General features: G+C 51.2%; 1 long non-coding RNA gene across 45 annotated transcripts in view; it reads right to left on the bottom strand.

Moving 5' to 3' along the window:
- LOC103348133 (uncharacterized) overlaps positions 1 to 21,615 on the bottom strand; it is a 263,711-nt gene that overhangs the window by 50,769 nt on the left and 191,327 nt on the right. The gene's annotated exons all lie outside the window — the stretch shown is intronic.

Here is a 21,615-nt window from a genome sequence, read left to right as displayed (position 1 = left end):
GGGTGCTGGAGTTAAACACCCCCTGCTTCTAGCCAGAGTTCAGAAGCCTGGCGCCAAAGCTCCCTGCTGATCTAAGAGCATCCCCACCTATGCTATGCTCGATGCCCTTTATAGACACAGCTTTGGCTTCCGTGCTGTGCTTGGAGAATCCAGAGATAAACGAAGGAGCCACATCACTGCCTTCAAAGCACTTCACTGGACCACACAAAGGTGACCCTGATCAACACAGTGAGTGCTGTCCACACCAGGACATAGCCGCAGGGACACGGTGCTTCCAAATGAGGAGCTGGACACTCCAGCGGGAGGGGAGTCTCCTGGGAAAGGGGTCTATTGCACTGGGCACTGGTGTACAAATGGGAAGCTTCTCAGAGAAAGGAGATACAAGTCCTTGCAGAGGGCAAGCCATCCTCTTTATAAACCTTTAGTTCACTGGCACACACTCCTGTGCTGATACTTAGCAAGGATTACATGTGGAGACAAGAACAGGGAGATGGAAAAAAAGAGAAGGAGAGCAAGTAGAGGAGGAAGGGGGGGTAGGAGGGAAGGGAGGAGGAAGAGGACATCGTTTCTATCTCCCCCATTCTGTACTTTGACTTTATCAGCCCCACAAGAAGAGGAGCACACAAAACCACTTTCAAGCTCCCAGCTTAGCCCCTACCCTGCCCTCTGACTCTGGCCACCCAGAAGCCACCTTCACACATGACTTCTTGGCATAGCAAAGCCAGTAAAAAACGTGCCCCTGGCAGGGGAGCAGAGCCCAGTGATCCTAAGGGAATAGTCTGCAAGATTCAGGTCACGACTTCACTCAGAACTGATGCTCCTTGGGGCTCTGCTGTGGAAGCAGAGGGGGAGAAGGCAGAGCAGCAGCAGCACCAACCACAGACAATGGCTTCTGGGGAGGTCACACTGAAAACCAGGGCCACAACTTGGTGTCCGTCCTCAAGACTGGCATTTCTCTTACATGACCAGGCTCCATCCTGCACACAGAACAGACTTTACGGCCGTGCAGCTTCATTTCTCCAGAACACCGACGCCCCAGAAGGCCATCTTCTGAGCACCCAGGGGTTTCACGGGGAATCCTCTGCTGTGACCTGGCCTCTGGGATGGATGTCTGGCCAGGAGCCTATGGGAAACCAGGGATTCTACCAACCTGTGTATAAAGAGGTCACCGCTTCCCCACCCTACAGCTTCTGTGCCGCCAGACTCCAGTCCCTAGGCTGCACGGTGTAGGAGAAGGAGTGAGGGATTCCTCTGCCTGGACCTGGGCACGGGTTGGGGCGCTCTCTCTCTCTCTCTCTCTCTCTCTCTCACACACACACACACACACACGTACATCCTGGGCACAGGCAGACAGATGGCATCTTGGGGCTGGCTGAGCCATTTCCTCACTGGGCAGTGTCATGTAGCCGTGAGGAACCACACTGCAGACCTCAAGTGACTTTCTGGGCACTGCACTGTTGCTTGGTACCTATGAGACTCCTGCCTCTGATGGGACAACCACTTTTAAGAAGCGATGGCAGCTAAGCTCAGAGAAGTCTGAGAGACACCAGAGATGATGTCCTCTGTGATCAGTTGCAAACAGGGCCCTGATCCTGAGCTCCTGCCTGCACCCTCGCCCTCCACCATGTACCCCTGCATGCTCTCCCACTATGGCCATAACCTTGGTGCTGCCACTTGCCTCGGCCAATGGGGAGTGAGCAAGGGAGAGGTCAGCAGGAGCCTCACAGCGCCTTGTTCTGCTAGCAGTGGTCTTCTCGCCTTCTGCACCTTCCCTCATGGACCGCAGGGTCCAGCAGGACAGGAAGACACTCCAGCCACTCCAGCTGAATAAGCTCAGCCAACAGGCAGCCATGTCCCAGATGTGGAGAGAGCCCAGGCTGGATCAGCAGGGCTGCCTGGACAACCACCCTGCTGCATGAACAGAGAACACTCATTCCTGATAGTCACTCAGATTCTGCTGTTTGTTACGTGGCTGTAAATGACCACTATAACCTGCAGGACGACAATGACGGTGGAATGGGCCTCTCCTTCCCCCTCTTCCCCTCCCCCTCTTCCCCCTCCCCCTCCCCCTCTCCTGTGCATATTCAGTGATGCTAGTAGCCCACTCAGTGAACCATACCCAAGGTGCCACCTTTTTCATGAGAGTGTGGAGTCACCACCAGGATGTCTGGAGAGGTCCAGGGACAGAGTCAGTCTCTGCTCCTGAAGGAATGGGCCAGCAGGCAGCACGGTGATGGAGACCTCGGCAAAGCCCTGGCTGCAACCTCAGAGAGGCCAGCAGCCGTGTGCCCACCATGCAGTCAGGACCCAGGGCTGCAGACGCAGCAAGATGGACCTGGACAGACTCTACCTGTCTGCTCTTCCTCACCCCAGGCCTTTCAGGCTCCACAGCATGGCTGTGTGGACTTTGTCCACCTCTTAAGGCCCGCTTCCCTCAGATTTCAAATTTATACCTCCTCCTAGGCTTGTTCTGAGGATTAGCTATGAAAATAATTTGTAATCCTACCAAGAAGCTGACTGCTATACAAAACGAAAGCATGTCTTCCACATGACCATGACCAACATCAATACCATCACCATCATCATCATCAATACCATCACCATCATCACCATCATCACCAACATCACCATCATCGCCAACATCATCATCATCGCCAGTGCCATCACCATCACTGACATCATCACCACCATCACTATCACCATCATCACCATCAGCATGAACTTCCATCATAATAAATAAGGAAACACTACTCAAAAGAGTACAGGGAAGAAATGGGTATCAAGATGGTTAGATACCTGTACTCCACAACCAGCTTGAGAACCAGGTTTGAATTCTGGACTGGCTTCCTTAGATGTGTGTCACTTGGGGGAGTGACTTAAGTAAGTTTTCTTACTTACTCAATGGAGATCACAGTACCACCTACTCATAGTGTTATTATGAAGATAAAATGGGTTAAAATAAAACCATTCAGTGTTTGGTACGTACTAAATGTCCAGTGAGTATTGTTAGCTGCTATTGTATTATGACTGCAGCTATGGTTATTTTTAGACATGTACATTTCAGAGGCAAAGGATATCAACTCCTCTTATCATTGTAAGAACCCAAAGACTCTGGACTCATCAAGTTTGCTTTACATCGGAGAAGGCTGAAACTGGAAAGGGTCAAGGGTCTGCCCAGCTTCCAGGTCCATGCTCAGTCATGATACAGGGGGTCCCATGCCACAGACAAGCCCTCCCAAGGCCCAGAAATGCTTCCCACTCCTTCCCATACCCCACATCTACAACTGGAACCCAAGCTAAGCTCCCTGGTGGTCCCTGGGTCATTTTCACTTTATTTGTACTGCTTTCTGCAGCTTTTGTGTTCCACAATGCGCCCAGCTGGCAGGCAGGTCCTGTGGGCATCAAAGGCCCCGCTGGCAGCAGACAGAGTGGCACTGGAGCCAAGGGCCCCTTCCCTGCCAACCACCAGCCGCCTGCCACGCAGCCCAGGAGAGTCACAAAGAGCAGGTGCCAGCTACATAACTGCTCCAGGTGCTACTTAACCCTTGGCCATGAGATCTTTCCTGGAATAGCTCAGGTGTGGCAACCCCAGGTGTGACAGGCAGGGGCAGACGTCCAAGTTACTTCTGGACCAATGGTGGCGGGCAGATCACTGGCAACATGATAGGGCTGGAGAACCAAACCTCTGCCTGTGATGACAGAGTTCAGAGGAGCTCCCGGGGTGGGGGTAGGGGTGGGGGGATGACCTGGAATCCAGGCCAGAGATCCCTGCTTACACATTTCGATATTCCTTTAGAGAACCCTCAGCCTAGGGCAGGCCTTGGGCTGTGGCCAGGGCATTCAAAAGTAATCTGACATGCTTGGGGGGCCAGTGCTGTGGCACAGTGGGTTAAGCTGCTGCCTGCCATGCCAGCATCCCATGTGGGTGTCGGTTTGAGTGCCAGCTGCTCCACTTCCGATCCAGCTCCCTGCTAATGGCCTGGGAAAGCAGTGGAAGATGGTCCAAATGCTTGGGCCCCTGCACCCATGTGGGAGACCCAGAAGAAGCTCCTGGATCCTGGCTTCTGTCTGGCTCAGCCCTGGCCATTGTAGCCATTTGGGGAAGTGAACCAATGGAGGGGAGACTTCTCTCTCTCTCTCTCTCTCTCTCTCTCTGTAACTCTGCCTTTCAAATGAATAAATAAATCATTGGGAAAAAAAAAAAACTCACATCGTCTTGGCCATGTTAGGAAGGGCGTGCAGCCTTGGGAGAGTTCCCATAGAAAGACTGGTCCAACTCTATGAGGAAATCTTCAATATGTTACGGAAAATGTGTCTTACCAGAAACTATGCATGGGTTTCAAGAATTTTACAACAAAAGAAACTTCCCTTTTAATTATATTTTTCAGGAGCTTTTTGAAGTATCTTCATATTATAGGCTTAGCACAGGAAACGGATCTAAAAGGAAAGGGACTTAGCTTCCTGTCTTCATTCCCTAAAGAACTATTAACAGGACACCCACCCGGGGACAAGGATAGAAAGAAAACAGGAAAAGGGGCAGATCCAGGGTCTTCCAATGGGACTTGGATTCCTGGGAACTGCAAAGACCTCCACAAAGAAGCTTCTGGGTGTTGGCTGTGACCCAGGAAGCTGGGTTATCTTGGAGGACTTTTGGTTCCTCTTGGTGCTCCACTTCCTATTCCATAAAATGGGTCTGGTGCATTCCTATTATGACAAACCACATGGCCCTTCAGTGTTTCTCCTAATGGGACAGAAGTTTACCTTCTGTCAAATAGCAAAAGTTGGTGTTTTTAAAAAAAGATTTATGTTTTTATTTGAAAGTCAAAGTTACAGAGAGACAGAGGCAGAGAGAGATAGAGAGAGGTCTTCCATATGCTTGATTCACTCCCTAAGTGGCCACAAGGGTCAGAGCTGAGTCGATCCAAAGCCAGGAGCCAGGAGCTTCTTCCTGGTTTCCCACGTGGGTGCAGGGGCCCAAGGACTTGGACCATCCTCCGCTGCTTTCCCAGGCATATTAGCAGGGAGCTGATTGGAAGTGGGGCAACCAGGACTCAAACCGGTGCCCATATGGGATGCCAGCACTGTATGCCTTGGCTTTAACCCATTGCACCACAGTGCTGGCCCCAAAAGTTGGTTTTGAAAATTATAAGAGATTGTTCTTTATCTTTTCCAAATATGTACATATGCAAGAGTATGCATATCAGCATATACTATGAAATATATATGGCAGTGCATATATGCACATGAAATATAATATGGCTGGCACCGCAGCTCAATAGGCTAATCCTCTGCCTTGTGGCGCCGGCACACCGGGTTCTAGTCCCGGTCGGGGCGCCGGATTCTGTCCCGGTTGCCCCTCTTCCAGGCCAGCTCTCTGCTGTGGCCAGGGAGTGCAGTGGAGGATGGCCCAAGTGCTTGGGCCCTGCACCCCATGGGAGACCAGGATAAGCACCCGGCTCCTGCCTTCGGATCAGCGCAGTGCGCCGGCCACAGTGGCCATTGGAGGGTGAACCAATGGCAAAAGGAAGACCTTTCTCTCTCTCTCTCTCTCTCTCTCACTGTCCACTCTGCCTGTCAAAAAAAAAAATGTAATATATGGAAACTGTTACATGCATGTGCACTCCCGTGTACATATGACTCAATCTATTTACACATTTACTCACATGGCTTATTTACTGGCTACTGCAGTACATGTGTACATATATGAACACGCATGTGCCTGGGTATCTACTATGATAGGATAACAAGTAGTTTTTAGTTTTCCTTTTGCTCATCTGAATCTCCTAAACTGTGCAGAAGCATGTAGTGCTTGTAAAATAAAACAGTAAGAACAAAGACCCCTCTTCCTCACCCGGTCTGTGACGGGGACAAAGGCAGGCAGTCCAGTGGTGCAGGGATGAGGCCAAGCTGGGCTCAAAGACCCCCTCCTCCTGCTCTTGCTCAGACCAGGAACGCTTGGCTGCTCTTCAACAGCCACAGTGATGGTGCCCACAGAGTGGAACTGCAATGCTGCCCTGCTTGTGGAATGCCCACAGAGCACTAACCCATAACCCCCTCACCCCTCACTGCAGACCCGGTTCTCCCCATACACAGAAAGGGACACTGAGGCACAGAGCAGGTAGGTCCCCCAGCTGGGATGGCAGCACCAAGCCTGTGTATGCTCCCACCCTCCACCCCAACTGGCCTCAGAGCACAGAACCCAGGGCATCCCTGTGCCTTCCTGTGCTTTGTGCGCAGAAGCCATGAGCTGCATGACCCAGGGGCCATGACCATGGGCAAGGGGAGCCTGAGAAAAGACGCTGAGCTGTGGGAACGGCCTGAGCCGGCAGCCCTGGACAGGACATCCACATCAGCCAAGGAGAACATCCGGGAATCTCTGACGCCGTGTGAATGGGCCTGGGAGCAGCCAGGTCCCGGGAGCCGGCATGGCAGGAAAGGGCTGCCAGGGCCCTGGCACCAGCACCCGCCTCTCATGCTGGGCCAGCGTGGTTGGCTGCCTGTCAAGGCTTCAAAGGAGTGTGTGGAGCAGGCTGGGGGACCCGGCTGGACGGGTCTGCCTGAAACTGAGATGGCTGAACCAAAGGAGGCCGTTGTGGTCTGGGGCTGGCGGGAACCCATGGCGGCACAGAGGGCGGGAAGCAAGAGGCAGCAGGGGGAGGGCTAGAGAAAGAGACCCAAGGTGCGGGCAACACCGGGAGACAGAACTCCTGTCTGGCACCTGTATGTGAGGCACCTGTATGGTGAGGAAACCATGGCCCAGGGAAGGCAGGGCCAAGGAAAGGTGACAGCCAGCACAGGGCAAACCCTTGTGCCCATGAGGAGTCTACACATTTCAGAAATTCATTCACTTGTTTCTCCCTTCATTCAGCAGTGACCAAACACCCAGCTTGCTTGCCTGGTGTCACCAAGCGAGCACCCTGATGGCCGTCACCAAGCACCCAGCTGAGTGGCACCACAATGGGGCTCCACCTCGGCCGGCCTGTGTGCTGGCACCTCCCATGGCTCAGGGGCTGGAACCCCAGGGTCTGAAGATGAGCAGATTCTTGCCCCATGGCACAAAGGTCAGACAAAATGTCTGAGCCCCTCCTGACCCCATCATGAGCGACCTTGAACATGGGACTTCACCCAAGCTGCGCGTCCAGCAGTGTCCAGCATTGCACAGGAGCACAAGGGCAAGCCAGGGTCTGCTCCATGCACACCGACTGATCTCCTGCATTCTCCCCAGGCCACATTCAGCAGTGGTGAGAGTATCGCCTGCTTGTCAGGCAGCGAGAGAGGAAGGCACAGGGAGGAAACTGCCAGCCCCAGCAGCTGCCCCACAGGGCCCAGGAGGCCCAGGGTCCAACAGAAACCATCCTGCCTCCTCGCTGTGATCCACTGAGCAAACACAAGGGTGGCAGGGGTCCAGGGCTGCCAGCCAAGCAGGTGTCCTGCCTGGACAGCAGGAACAGAACTCAGGAACCTCCCCGGTAACTGCCACGCTCCCTGCCTCAGAGCCGGCAGGAAGGAGAAGGGACAGGTGAGTGGCCAGGGCACCAGGGCAGGGAGGTTTCCCTCAGCTCCTCAGAGAAGCGGTCCAGAGACAGCACCATGTGGCCAGCTGGGCCTCCTGCCTCCTCCTGACATCCTCACCTGGTTTCCCTGACAGCACCCAAGAGCAGGTGAGCAGTTCAGGTGTCTGGAACGCTCCATGGAGACCTGGAAATGAGTGTTTCCCCCACAGGAGACTAACCCAGGCATGCCAGGGATGTCCACGGGCACACGAGGTCTCACCAAGCCACACCAGGGACCCCAGGAGGGCTGCCAGGCAGCCTGATCACACCCACTACTGTGTGGCCCTGGAGAGGCGGCTTCTGTCCACCAGGTGGGCTCCCAGCTGGATGCCGACCATGGTCCCTGCTGTCACTGAGGGGGTTTAAAAGAGGCTGTGCTTTGCTGCCTCTAGTCCCACACCCAAAATCTCATGCTGCTACCTTCTTTGCTCGCTGCCCCCTGGTCACTCACTTGATGTCTCTGAGCTCAGTTTCTTTCCCTGTAAAAATCAGGAGAATAATTTTTCTCTCTGCAGAATCAAATGATGGGTAGACAGCAGTGGTGAGAGTATCACCTGCTTGTCAGGCAATGAGAGAGGAAGGCAAAGGGAGGACAACTGCCAGCCCCAGCAGCTGCCCCACAGGGCCCAGGAGGCCCAGGGTAGACGTGCCGGGTAGAGAGACAAGTGCCTAAAATCTGTACACGGCTATTTCTCTACCTCACCTAAGCTGTGTCCTCAGACACCTGTGTCAAACTGCCTTCCCTTAAAGGCTTGTCTTCAGGTGGGGGGCTCCAACTCCTCTGTGGATCAAGAAAGCCTCAGTCTTCAACTGTCTGCATACATCTGGACCCATCCACTCTACTTCTGTACGGTCTCTGTCCTTCTCTCTGCATGTCCTGCTATCAGGACCTCTACCTTGATGGGCTACCAAGTAAATGGGGGAGGGGGGGATGAATGGTAGTGATATGGCCAGAGAAGTTCTAAGAAGATGGAGCAAAGATGTGCAAGACACCTTGGCAGAGAGGCCATCTAATTCCATCTTGTAACATCACCCAGTCATTCCACAAGGGTTTGCTGTGCCAGGCAATGTATGTGGCACCAGCCAGCTCCTGCCCTTAGTGACCACTGACACCTCCTATGTGTCTGCCCGCACAACAGTGCTGCACATTCACAGCGACCCAGGGCATGAGCACCAAGTACCCACACATGTGGATGGCCAGGCAGGCAGGTGGCTCACTGGGGCCCAGGGCCTGGTCTGCTCTCAACTAGGATTTCAGAGCACCCATGTTCTGTTCTCTGTGTCTCTCATTCTTTTCTGGGAACCAGAGGGGTAGCCTGGAAGGAGCCTTTTCTCGGTGATTGTGGAGTTTCCACAGTGGAAACAGAAAGACTTTTTCAAAGCTCACCTTGCACCATGTCTGTCAACAGCTCATTAGACAGTCAGTCACACGACGGGTCCCCACCTACAACACCAGGAATGAAGAGCTGGGGCCATCCTTGTAAATCAAGTCATCATCTCATGTTATAGCAGAAAAAGAGGGACAATCACATGGCTTACAGAAAGTCACACAACTATGTCTGAGTCAGGACATGAACCTGGGCTACCCTCTGCTGCTGCCGTTACAGCACAGGCACAAAGGAGAGGCAGCAATGACCCTGGGCCCTGCCAGGGAATTCTCTGGAGCACGTCAGGCATGGATGGCCAGGGAAACACCTACCTGGCACCTGTTGCGAGCCACCACATAGTTTGGCCATCAAAAGCTCTCCTTTACCCAACACAGAATGAAAGCACATAGCCCTGAGTTAAATGGCTGGAATCAACCAGTAGCCCTACCTGGGAGAGTGGGTATGAATTAAACAGTCCCACAGGAAGGAATGTCACCTCCCCTGATTTTTCAAGCTCTATAAATCCAGGGTAAAGGCCAGGCAAAGACTACATGTTAACTGATGCACCCTCACTCCTTCCCCAATCCAGTATGCACGGGAGAGCACACAGTTAGCCACCTGCACACCTTCCCAAGCTGGAGGAAGGAAGCCAGATGCCGAATACTCCAAGCTGCAAAGCCTTCAAGTCCTAGTAGGGATACAGACACAAATAGGTGTGTGTACACACACTCATGCGCATGTGCACAGGCTCACACGTGCATGTGCACACACACACATAGGAAACATAATGGTAGTAATAAGTGTTTCACACTTAACACACCAAGCACTCCTTTCCACTCTGTGCACACATACCACATACCTCATCTAATCATCACAGTTACCATTTGAAGCAAGGGAGATTTTTAGAGCCATTTTTTCTGGTGAGAAACATAAGGCACAGAAAACTCGAAGTACACAAGGGGGGGCCGGCACTGTGGCATAGTGGGTAAAGCCATCGCCTGAAGTGCCAGCATCTCATATGGCGCCAGTTCGAGTCCCAGCTGCTCCACTTCCAATACAGCTCTTTGTTACGGCCTGGGAAAGCAGTGGAAGACGGCTCAAGTCCTTTGGTCCCAGCACCTGCGTGAGAGACCCAGAAGACGCCTGGCTCCTGGTTTTGGGTCAGCTCAGCTCCAGCCATTGAGGCCACTTAGAGAGTGAACCAGTGGATGGAAGACCTCTCTCTCTCTCTGCCTCTGCCTCTTTGTAACTCTGCCTTTCAAATAATAAACAAATCTTTTTAAAAGAAGAAGAAGAAGAAGAAGAAGAAGAAGAAGAAGAAGAAGAAGAAGAAGAAGAAGAAGAAGAAGAAAGTAAGTACACAAGGTTCTGGGGCTGTGGGGCTCATTGTCCAGGTACAATTGCAGACCTTCTGAGCCCAACACCCTGGCTCTTAAGTGGAAGCAATGATTCTGAGTAGAGTGCAGAGTGTGTCCTGTAACGCCCTGATAAGGACAACAGGAAGTTCTTCAACTGACATGTGGCCTTGCTATCTCAGGACTGTGCTGTGAGATCATTACCTATTTTCCCTGATGCCTTTTCTTTCTTTTCTTTTCTTTTCCTAAGACTTAATTATTTTTATTGAAAGTCAGAGTTAAAGAGAGAGAGGGAGATACAGAGAGAGAGAGAGATCTTCTATCCACTGCTTCACTCCCCAAATGGTTGCAAAGGTTGGGGTTGGGCCAGGCTGAAGCCAGGAGCCAGGAGCTTCATCCAGGTCTCCCACCTGGGTCCAGGGGCCCAACCACTTCGGTCCTCTTCCACTGCTATCCCAGGCCATTAGCAGGGAGCTGGATCGGAAGTGGGTCAGCTGGGACGTGAACCAGCGCCCACATGGGATGCCTCTATCTCAGGCAGCAGGTTTACCGGCTACACCACAATGCCACCCCTTCTCGATGTCTTTTCAATGGGAAATGGCTTAGTCATGACTCTGCTCATTTTCCCCTTTAGTCCCCTCTCTCACGGGCTGCTGTCCGCTGGGCCAACTGTGTGCACCCAGGTGAGGATCGTGCCCCAACGGACCTCCCTCAGAGAAGTTAAGGAACTTATCTAGGGCTACACAGCCAGCCAGGCTGAGGCACCATTCTGTATTTGAATGTGGGCCTCATCTCACCTAGAGTCCAAGCTCTCGATTTCTCTAGAATGGGACTCATGGGGTGGTGTCAAGAATCTTGGAGACCCAATGAAAAAGTTGACAGCCAGGATGCAAAATGCGATGACCATCTTTACTGGAGGGCCAGGAGCTTCCGGTGTGATCCTGAAGAGTAAGAAGGCGGGGCAGGACGATGGGTTTCGGGAAGGGAAAATCTAGCTTCCCAGCAGAGAGGGAGGAGCCTGTTTAAAAAGGTACATTCCAGGTCAGGGAAGGCCTGCCTGGGGCCATCAGTGCAATGGGCTACTAAGGAGGCCCTGAGGCCAGGTGCCGGCTCTCTGCACAAGACCCATGGCAGACACGGCTTCCGAGAACCGGCTCAGGCCTCCTGCCAGCAGCCTCGGGACAGGTCCTCTGGCAGCCTCCCTAGGACGTAATACAGAAAGGTATTTTCCTCTCCCCTCCACGTTTCTCCAGTTTGGGGAAAAAAAACAGAAGAAAGAAAATGAGACTTCTCTATCAACAGAGGACAGGAACTCAACAATTGCAAAGCCCATGAATCAAAAATGGGATTCTAAAGAAAATGCCACCAGTTCCGATCCAGGCAGGGTGAGCATCTCCAGGCAGACTCTGTGACTGCAACTGGACTAGGGTTGGGTGGGGCCAGGGTCAGGGTTGTCCTGGTGGAAGGAGGGGGTTCCAGTCCAGAGGCAAGGCGTCCTGGGGCCGCAGGCCCTCTGTACCTGGTGGGATGCAGTAGGGCTGTCACTTGGGATTGGGTCATTTCACTGGCAGCACATCCAGGGGACAGAATCACCCCTGCTCTGTCCACCACCAGCCTCCCATGCCTGCCACTATCCAGTGTGAAAATGAAGGGGAACACTTTAAAAACATGAAAGCCCTGAGCATATGTGAAATGATAAAAACAGTGACAGTGAACTGCAGCAATGATGCAAATGGTAATGACGGTTTCCTCCCCGTGATGAGCAGCCCAGCGGGCAGCACAAAGGGAAGTGGTACAGCTCCCCGAGCATGAGGCTACCAGCTCAAGGGCCAAAGTGCTTGGGTTTGAAGTTGAGCTCCTCTGCTAACTCACTGCACAACCTTGGGAAAATAACTTAACCTCTATGTCCCCATTTCCTCATCCATAAAACACAGACACTAACAGACCTAACCTCACAGCAGTGTTGAAAAGATTCGATGAGCTAACTCATGGTGATCATATGAGTTCAATATGTGTCAGCTATTATCATAAAATTGTGTTGGGAAACCTCCTTCAAGTGTAGTAAGAAATCCTCTGCCAATGTTTGAGCCACATTCAAACTCAGTAGAAGCGGCCCCTACAAATAACATTGCAGTTACAGGAAGAGTGTGTTAAAATGCTGACCATTTCTCAAGTCCTTAGAGACATCCAAGTTAGATTTAAAGGAATCTACTAAATGTTCACTCCAGAGCTATTTCAATGAGTGACCCTAAGCATGCTGCTGAATGAGGTGGAGAGGACTTCACTGTCCAGCGGCCTTTCTCCTTCATTCTAGACACCCCATTAGCCTGTGAGCACCAGGGCTGTGCAGCGTCACGTCTCTCTGCAGCACTGCACCAGGTGCGGCATGGGTGAAGAGCAGGGAAGAAAGCCCCTGCCCAGAGCCCTGAGAGACTAGAGGGTGTGGGGTGCACCTTGACCGTCACTCATCTGCACAGCAGCACCTCTAGGGTTCCCATGAAGGCTGCAGGAGGGCAGTGGCCAACAGGATGGGCAGCAATGCAAGGGTGGGCGTGCAAGGGGCAGGAGCAGGATGCTGGTGCACAGGAGGGAGTCCTGGGAGACCAGCTGGAGAGGCAATGCCCCTATTCCAAGAATGCAAATTTCAGGCTACGGAACTTACACTCGATGGGGGAAAGGAAAACCAAGGGGTGCCTGTAGCTAGGGAGGGAGTGACTCAGGCAGAGCTGCACTTCAGGAAGATGCATCCCGTAACAGTGTTGGGGAACCACGGGAAGAGTGAGGGCCTAGAGTTAAGGAGACCCCTGGGACCTACTAAGAAAGCCCAGGGCTTCTGCCAGCCAGAACTGACACCACACTGTGGCAGTAAAATCCATGAGGGCAACTACTGGTGAGCAGGGAAGATGAAGTGTTTGGAAGACAGCAGAACCTGTTCATTGGGGAAAGCCAGGGGGAAGCTGGGCTGTGCAGCGTGAAAGGGGAACTAGAGTGACCTCTAGGAAGGAGCCAACACTCGGGAATTTGGAAGACAAAGGATTAGAGTTCACTCTCATTCTTGCTCTGCCTTTTAAATAAATCTTTGGAAAACAAAAATACTATCTCACAGTTCTGTAGGTCTGAATGTAGGATGGTGCAGCAGGGATCTCTGCTCCAGAGGTCAGAGCTACATGAAAGACACTGGCTGAGCTTGTTGGTGTTATTGCCCAATTCCATTTCCTGAGGGTGTGGGATGGAGGTCCCTATTTCCTGGCTGCCAGCTGGGGGTCACCCTTAGCAATCATAGGCCTCCTCCTGGCATGTGGGTGCCCAACTTGCAGAGCCATCTGTGGCACACTGTTACCAGCCCCATCCTTGGAAACTCTGATGCTTCTTTCACTAGGATCTCTCTGAGCCCAGGAAACACAAAGTTACAGGGCTTGTTGGTTGTTGTTGTTGTCCTCTGAAATAAAGACAGATCTCCCATCCACTCGTTTACTCCCCAAATACTCACTACAGCTGGGGATCAGCCAGAACAAACCCAGGAGCCAGGAACTTAACATGAATCCCCCACATGGGTGGCAAGAACCCATTTGCTTAAGCCATCACCTTCTCCCTCCCAGGGTGTACAAAACCAGAAAGCTGGAATGGACAGCAAAGCCCAGACTTGACTCCAGGTACTCAGGTAAGAGATGGGAGCAGCACATTAACCACTGTGCCAAACACACGCCCCAGAAAATTCTCTGCTTTGACGTCTCGTGTGATTCGATTGGGCCTACCTAGAAATCAGGGTATCTTCCAATCAAGGGTCCACTGATTGATTAGTAACTTTTGTCACATCATGAAGGCTCCACCATGCACGGGGAAGCAGACACATAGGCTCCTGCCACCCGGGAAGGTGGCCAACAGATAATAGGTTTGCAGCCCCATCCTACACCCTAAAAGATAATTTGTGAGCTTGCAAAAGCCAAATATGCGAGTATTCTTCAAACTTTGAAACTGTCCGTGGTGAGATTCTGCCACAGAAGGGGGGAAGCCTACAATTCTAGGCTTTTCTCTTTGTCTCCTGAAAGGCTTAAGAGTATAATTCCCAAACTGACAACAGGGATTATCTCCAAAAGGAGCAGTATGGGGTTTTTTTTGTTTTTTTGTTTTTGTTTTTGTTTTTGTTTTTGTTTTTGACACGCAGAGTGATCAGTGAGAGAGAGAGACAGAGAGAAAGGTCTTCCTTTTGCTGTTGGTTCACCCTCCAATGGCCACCGCGGCCGGCACGCTGCGGCCGGTGCATCGCGTTGATCCGATGGCAGGAGCCAGGTGCTTCTCCTGGTCTCCCATGGGGTGCAGGACCCAAACACTTGGGCCATCCTCCACTGCCCTCCCAGGCCACAGCAGAGAGCTAGCCTGGAAAAGGGGCAACCGGGACAGAATCTGGCACCCCGACCGGGACTAGAACCCGGTGTGCTGGCGCCGCAAGGCGGAAGATTAGCCTAGTGAGCCACGGCGCCGGCCCAGTATGGGTTTTAAGTTGGTGTTGATTACTCTCCCTTCAAGACACTATTAAAAAATTAAGATTTATCTTATTTATTTGAAAGGCAGAGTTACAGAGAAAGAGAGAGAGGGAGAGTCAGAGAGAGAGGTATCCCATGAGCTGGTTCACTCCCCAAATGGCCACAATGGCCAGAGGTTGGCCAAGCTGAAGCCAGGAATCAGGAGCCTCTTCCAGGTATCCCAAGTGGGTACAGGGACTTGGGCCATCATCTACTACTTTCCTAGCTGAATCAGCAGGGAGCTGGATCAGAAGTGGAGCAGCTGGGACTTGAACCGGTGCCCGTAACAGGTGCTGACATCAAAGGCAGCAGCAGTTTTACTTGCTACACTACAATGCCAGCCCCAATAAGCTATTAATTTTAAAATTGGTGCAATTTTAGTCACTTTTCGTTTTTTCTATTGCATTTCAGATATAAAATAAGAACCACAAAACCAACCCCATCTTGCTGTACTCCCCGTTTTCAAGGCTGCCTTCTTTGGAGCGGGCAACAGCATTCTGAGTGCCTGGCTGCCGGCAACTGGTCCAGGTGCAGCAGTGCAACCACCTGAACTGGAGACGCCACCCGGCGACAGGGGCTGCTGTCACTGACTGCACGGCTGCAACCTGGGGAGCCTGGGGCAGCTGGCTGGCTGAGTTCTCCCAAGGCTGGGCACACCTCCTCGAGGAAGGGCTGTCCTGAGCTGCACACTGGGCCGCGGACCTCAGGGCCCATCTACTGCAGCCACCATGAATCCCCCTCAGGTTGAGTCAAGGAACAAGGAGCACTGCTCCCAGGCCAGTCCTTGCCCTCCGTCTGTCAGATCCAGGGCCTCCAAGTGGGGAGGGAGAAATCAGATGGTGACACTAACTGCCTGTCCCGAGGAAGCCAGGCTTTGGTACTGGCCGTGCTGTCCGTCACACATGCATCCGAGTCCACGGGGCTCTGTGACAGAGCGCAGGCTCCTCCCCAGAGGCTAGCTGGACACCAAGGCACAGGTGAGCCAAGCAGGCCCCCCTAAGAAGGCTTGCCCTGTTTGATGCCGATTTTCTGTGCCGTCATTTTGCAGCTGGAACGCTTTGGTGCTTATGCCCTGACAACTGCCCAGGACTCCCTTCCTCTGTGACTGCTCAGGGCGAGAAACACACAGCGTCACCACATGCAGCATGGGGACGCTATTACGTGCGGTGACAAGGACATCACTTCACACAGTGGCGAGGGCAGTGTGACACGTCCTGACGTGGGAGCCCTTACCCACAGCGGTGGAGACATTGCTGCATGCCGTGATGAAGGGGATCAGCTCGAATCAGGGGCCTCCAGGAGCCCAGTGATAGAGAAGCAGCGTCCACCAACTTGTAGCTCAGAGCAGCTAATCATTCCAGGCCTGTTGATCTGTGGGTGATTTTATCTGACCTGCTCTTTATCATATCATCACGCCAGTTGAACAATTCGCATCCTGTGCCTGGTGCTCACCATGTAGCCATTTTCAACCATCATTTCAATATGTAAGTGGCTAAAGAATGGATCCAGCCACTCCCCTATGACATGACAGCAAAGCTACTTCTGATTTTTCAAGGCTACAACTACTGCTGCAGCCAACATATTTGTATGCACAACAGGATGTTGGAAAGAATCTCAGAGAGAAGGCTTGCTACTTAAGGCTTATTATAAATGCCCAGGGCACAGGCAGGTAGATGTGCTGGTGTCCACCTGATCCTGGCAAACACAGGACCTGAATGTGACCTGCAGCTTGGTCACATGAGGCATCAGCCCTGACTTGGGCAAGTGAGAGCCCCAGAGACAGAGGCCATCTGACAGGTTGCATGACAGCAGGCTGGGGTGGCTGCCAACATAAATAAGGCAGCTGGCATGCAGGTCCTATTAATTCATGTTTAAAAATTAAGGAGGAGGCAGGTGACTGTGTTAGTGGCACAGACAACCCCTTTCTTACTGTCTCATGACTGAGACAGTAGGAGTCCTGGTGTCTCAGGAGCCAACCCATCCATTCTGCCCTGGTCTCTTCTCCTCTATTCTCTACTGCCCTTGAGGGCACTGAGAAGGTCCTTAAGACCCAGAGACATTGTCTGGGTCTTAATACGAGGCCAGAGGACAGAATTCAGGACACAGATGATGGGACTTGAGGTCTGCTGGATGTGCACTCCCCTTCATCAGCTCGGTTTGCTTTCCCATCCAAAAGTAGGCAGGGGTGATGAAGGTCTCAGAAGGCTCTTCTCTGACATTCTACCTGGTTCTGGGGCCCAGGAAGACACGAGCTGCCAACCCAGAAATGTCTGAGAATGCATGCTAACCCACACAGGGATGTCAACACTCCTTGAACTTCACTCCCACAGCACTGCAGCTCTGATGAGGGAAATGTCACCTTCTGGCCAGGATGACCACTTCATGTCACCACTGTCGCTTATTCAATTGTCAGTGTACGGAGGGCACGGTGCCTGTGACTCATCTTTGTCTCCCTTACAGCAGTAGTGGTCTGGTCAGCACATAGGAGAATTCATGCCATGACCTTTGCAACAGCAGCCAAACCCAAAACCCAACACAGTCTCAAAGACACCAGCAAGGGACAGGTGAATATACACCACAGCTAAGCCACTCCAGTTGTGACCCACCCCTACCTTTAATAGCACTGGAAGATCCTCCAGGGGAGAAATCAATCACAGGATCACGGGAATGGTCCCGCGTGACCACACAGACTGTGTGCGATCATTTATGCATCGTGTCCTGAAACCCCTGGGTCCTCACACTTCAGATGCATTTCTAACTTCAGCCTTTGTCCTTTTCCTACGCATTCTTTAGTTTTTCCACAAGCAGTAAATATCTGTACCCAGCAGTACCTAAGGAAAGAATTGTCAACCTGCCAAACTGTAGCCTTCAGATCAAATTTGGCTACTAGCTGCTTTTGTTTGGCCCATGAACTAAGAATGTTTTTTGCATTTTAAAGTGGCTATGAAAAAAAAATCAGAAGATAAATAGCATTTTGTCACATGGGAAAATCCAATTCAGGGCAAACACAAAGCTTTGTTGCCTGTTTATTATGTGCTGTCTATGGCGAGTCTGTGCTCACCCCAATGGCAGAGTTGAATGGTTTGCTACGGAGAGTGAGTGGACAGCAAAGCCTAGAAGATGCACTCTCTGGCCTTTTACGGACAAAGTCAGTTGACCCCTGATCTAAGGCATCACCTGTTCCAGAGACCACTGCATGAATCCTTCCTCTGATTCTCAGCCTCTGTGACAAGGGGGATGCACTTAATATATACCTGATTGATTGCACAGTCCACCCTCATTACTGATGGATGCTGCACACGCAAATTTGCCTACTCACTAAAACATACTCATAATCCCCAAATCAAAATTCACGGTGCTTGATAACTGACTCTGGCTCCTCATCCCAGCTTCCTGCTAATGCACACCCTGCGAGGCAGCTGAGGCACCTGCAGAAACTGGGCCTCGCCACCCCTGTGGGAGACCTGTGTTGGGCTCCTGGCTTCGTGCAGGCCCAGCTTCATCTTTTCTAAGCATTTGGGGAATAAATTAGCAGAGGGGAATTTATTTCTCTCTATCTTACAAATAAGTAAAAATTTTTTAAATGGTGCCTTCAACGTCATTTGAGTTTATCTGCAGAACAGTGAAAATCGTCAAGTCACCCAGCATACACGGTCCCAGCTTTGACTGGACAAGGTGCTCTCTGCTCCAGGCTTCAGGCCTCAAAAGCATCTTTCTGCACGAGCTTTGCTGCCTTTGGCTGTGAATGAACCAGCGATACATAGTAAATAAGATGCAAACTTATGGATAGGTGCACTGATAGGTATGCTGTCTCTGTGGTTGTAGAGCTGCCTGCATTTCTCCTGGGGCAAGGAATCCATATTTGCTAATTCAGTGCTTTCAGCCACTTTATAAAATGTAGCTGCGGTGAATAACCAGAATCCACTCCACAGTGTCCCTCCGTATCTATGGGAACCACTCCCCTCCCCCCACCACTGCCAAAATACCAAGATCTGTGGGTGCTGGGTCCCTTATATGAAATGACGTTGCACTTGCCTATAACCTGTGCACCCTCTAGACTGCTTATGGTGCCTGACACAATGCAAACGCCATGTTAGTACTCATTAGGCCATGGTGTTTACAGAATAAAGACCAGAGTAAAGGCCTGCACGCACTGAGTACAGAGGCAGATTTCTTCCACATATTTTCTATCCGCAATTATTTCCACCTGAGGAAGGGAGGCGGGGGGCATGGATTCAAAAGTCTGCTGTTTGCTTCCCTACATGACCCTCACCACCACTGCCATCACAGAGCCTGCCAAACCAGAGTTCTTCGGAGACAGGGACTAGAACTGGGCTATATCTGTTTCCTGAACAGAATGGGGGAGAAAGCAATGTCCCTCTTCAGGGATGTCACGGTAAGGCCAGAGGAGGCACTACGCGGGAAGGGCTCATACCAGCAGCCTCCTGCTCCTCAGCCACCAGGCAACAGCACCTGCTGGTTCTTGAACCTCTCACCCTACGCTGCCGTAGGAACTGCTGTTAGAGACTGGGGATCACCAGGGCTGTTGAGAGAACTCAAGGAGCCAACACAAGAAAGCACTGCACCTTGACCTCAGTAAGCACTGGAAATGCTGTTACTACCACTGGGGGCCATTTCTACAAGAGCGGTCCCTTTACTTCTTCAGAAAACTATGACCACGCTTGGTCCCACTCATTACCAAAAGCCCCTTCCCATACATTTCACAACCACCCTCTCGCAGATTCTGCTTAGTTCTTTGCAGAAACATCTAAGATGGAACACCAAGCAGCCACACAGCCTGGCAGGAAGCATCATAAACCTGCCAGTCCATCAGCACTTGCTGGCAAAGCACTGTAGTAGACCCAGGAAAGAGACTTACCTCCCCTAATCCCATTCCGAAAAGTCAAACATGGCTCCAGCGCAGCAGTTTACAAATTAGCTTGTAAAGAAAAATATACAGGCACACCCCCCCACACACACACACAAATGATCCTACAAGACCAATCTACCTTAGAAAGGAGTAGGAGGAAATAAAAAAGGCTGTGGTTTGTGAAATACTCCTTATCAGGTTATGTTCATAAACCTAATCTCATTTACTTTCACCCAATACCAAAGAAAGGTAGTGGCGCCGGAGAACGGCAACAATTGCTCTCACGCATGTTTGTAGCGCTTACACGTTAAGTGATTGTATGTTGCTCCCAGAATAAGGTGGTTAGGAGGCAGATGTGCCTTCTCTACTATCCATGGTCTCCTTCTGCCAGCTGGATGAATGTCAAGGTCCTCTATGGAAGAGGCTTGAGTCTCTTAACCCTTGTTGGAAGAGAAGCCATGGGGTTGGCATTGTGCATAGCAGGGGGAGCCTCTGCATGCAACAATGCATTACACATGGGCACCAGTTCACATCCCCACTGCTCCAATTCTGATCACACTCCCTGCTAATGGCCTGAGAAAAGCAGCAAAAGATGGCCCAAGTGTTGTGGCCCCTGCCACACCACGTGGGAGACCCAGATGAAACTTCTGACTGCTGAATCCAGCCTGGCTCTGTGCTGGCCACTGTGGTGATCTGGGGAATGAACCAGCGGATGGTCTTCTACCTTTGACCTAAAAATAAATAAATAAATCTTATAGGAAAAAAAGAAGAAGAAAAGCCGCCAAATAATGAGGAACACCTCATTTGGATTACGTAAGAGAGAGGCATCTTTTGAGCTAATAAAATATTGAGCTTTCCTAATTACAGTATCTACAGTTACTCCAACTAAACATCCCACTCCTGTTCTCTTTCTGGAAACAACAGCCAGAGTGGTAAGTTAAACTGGACACAGATAAACTGCTAGTCAGGAGCTGATTCCCAACAGTCCATGGGAAAGTTTCTGAAATCTTTCTAGAATACTCACCTGCTGGCCTGCTAGGAACCTGAGTGTCCCCAGAATCCAGATGAAGAAGGGTTCAGGGGAAATACTCTGAAAAGTACAAAGCACTCTAAAAACAACCAAGTTGCATTTCTCATTACCCTTCCTGTCCATGGTCCCTTTTTTGGTCAAGTTCAGTCCATCTGGAATTTCATTTTCACTGGAAACAGAGAATGCAAATACTGTAGCAGATCTCACTCTCCATTCTCAAAGTCTCCTTATTACTTTGAAATGGGCTAAAAAGTCCATCTCCTCCACCCACTGGGTTCCTCCCGCCCCCAGTCTGTGCTCTCTGTTGGGTTCATTATCTGCACCGCCCACGGTCCAACACAGCCAGGTCACTTCACAGAAGCCAAAGAAATGATCAGAAATAAAGACTTGATTTGACAATAAGGCCAGATGTGCAGGCTGGGACATTTCAAAACCCTCACTTCCCCGCTCATAATTAGTCATCTTCCAGCCATGATGAGAGTCTGAAGATTCACAAAATAATGACCTTCAGCACCCATCTCGAGAGTTGAAAATGCAAGCATTAGCTGGGGCCTCCAAAACAAGGGCCAACCTTCAGTTTAGAAATGAGGACACAGTACCAGACATTCTGTCCAGACTCTGTGTGCATCAAGTGTGCACCTGCTATGTGTCAGGCAGTGACCAAAACCCTAGGAGGGAACAGATGACAAAAACACACAATTCTTTACCCTAAGAAACCACATTTTTTAAAATTTTTATTTAAGTTATACAAGTTTCAGGTATTTCATACATACAGATTTAGGAACACAGTGATACTTCCTACCCTATCCTCCCTTTCCACCCATGTTCCAACCCTTCTTCCTCCCTCTATCATTCCCACTCTTTTTACAAAGATCTATATTCAGTTAACCCTACACTTAGCAAGAATAGTTCAATAA

This window comes from Oryctolagus cuniculus, chromosome 6, assembly GCF_051225735.1.
Source record: "Oryctolagus cuniculus isolate XC-2025 breed Fujian yellow rabbit chromosome 6, ASM5122573v1, whole genome shotgun sequence".
Classification (NCBI taxonomy): domain Eukaryota; kingdom Metazoa; phylum Chordata; class Mammalia; order Lagomorpha; family Leporidae; genus Oryctolagus; species Oryctolagus cuniculus.
The sequence above is the reverse complement of the archived record's forward strand: the minus strand, read 5'-3'. Positions and strand labels throughout refer to the sequence as shown.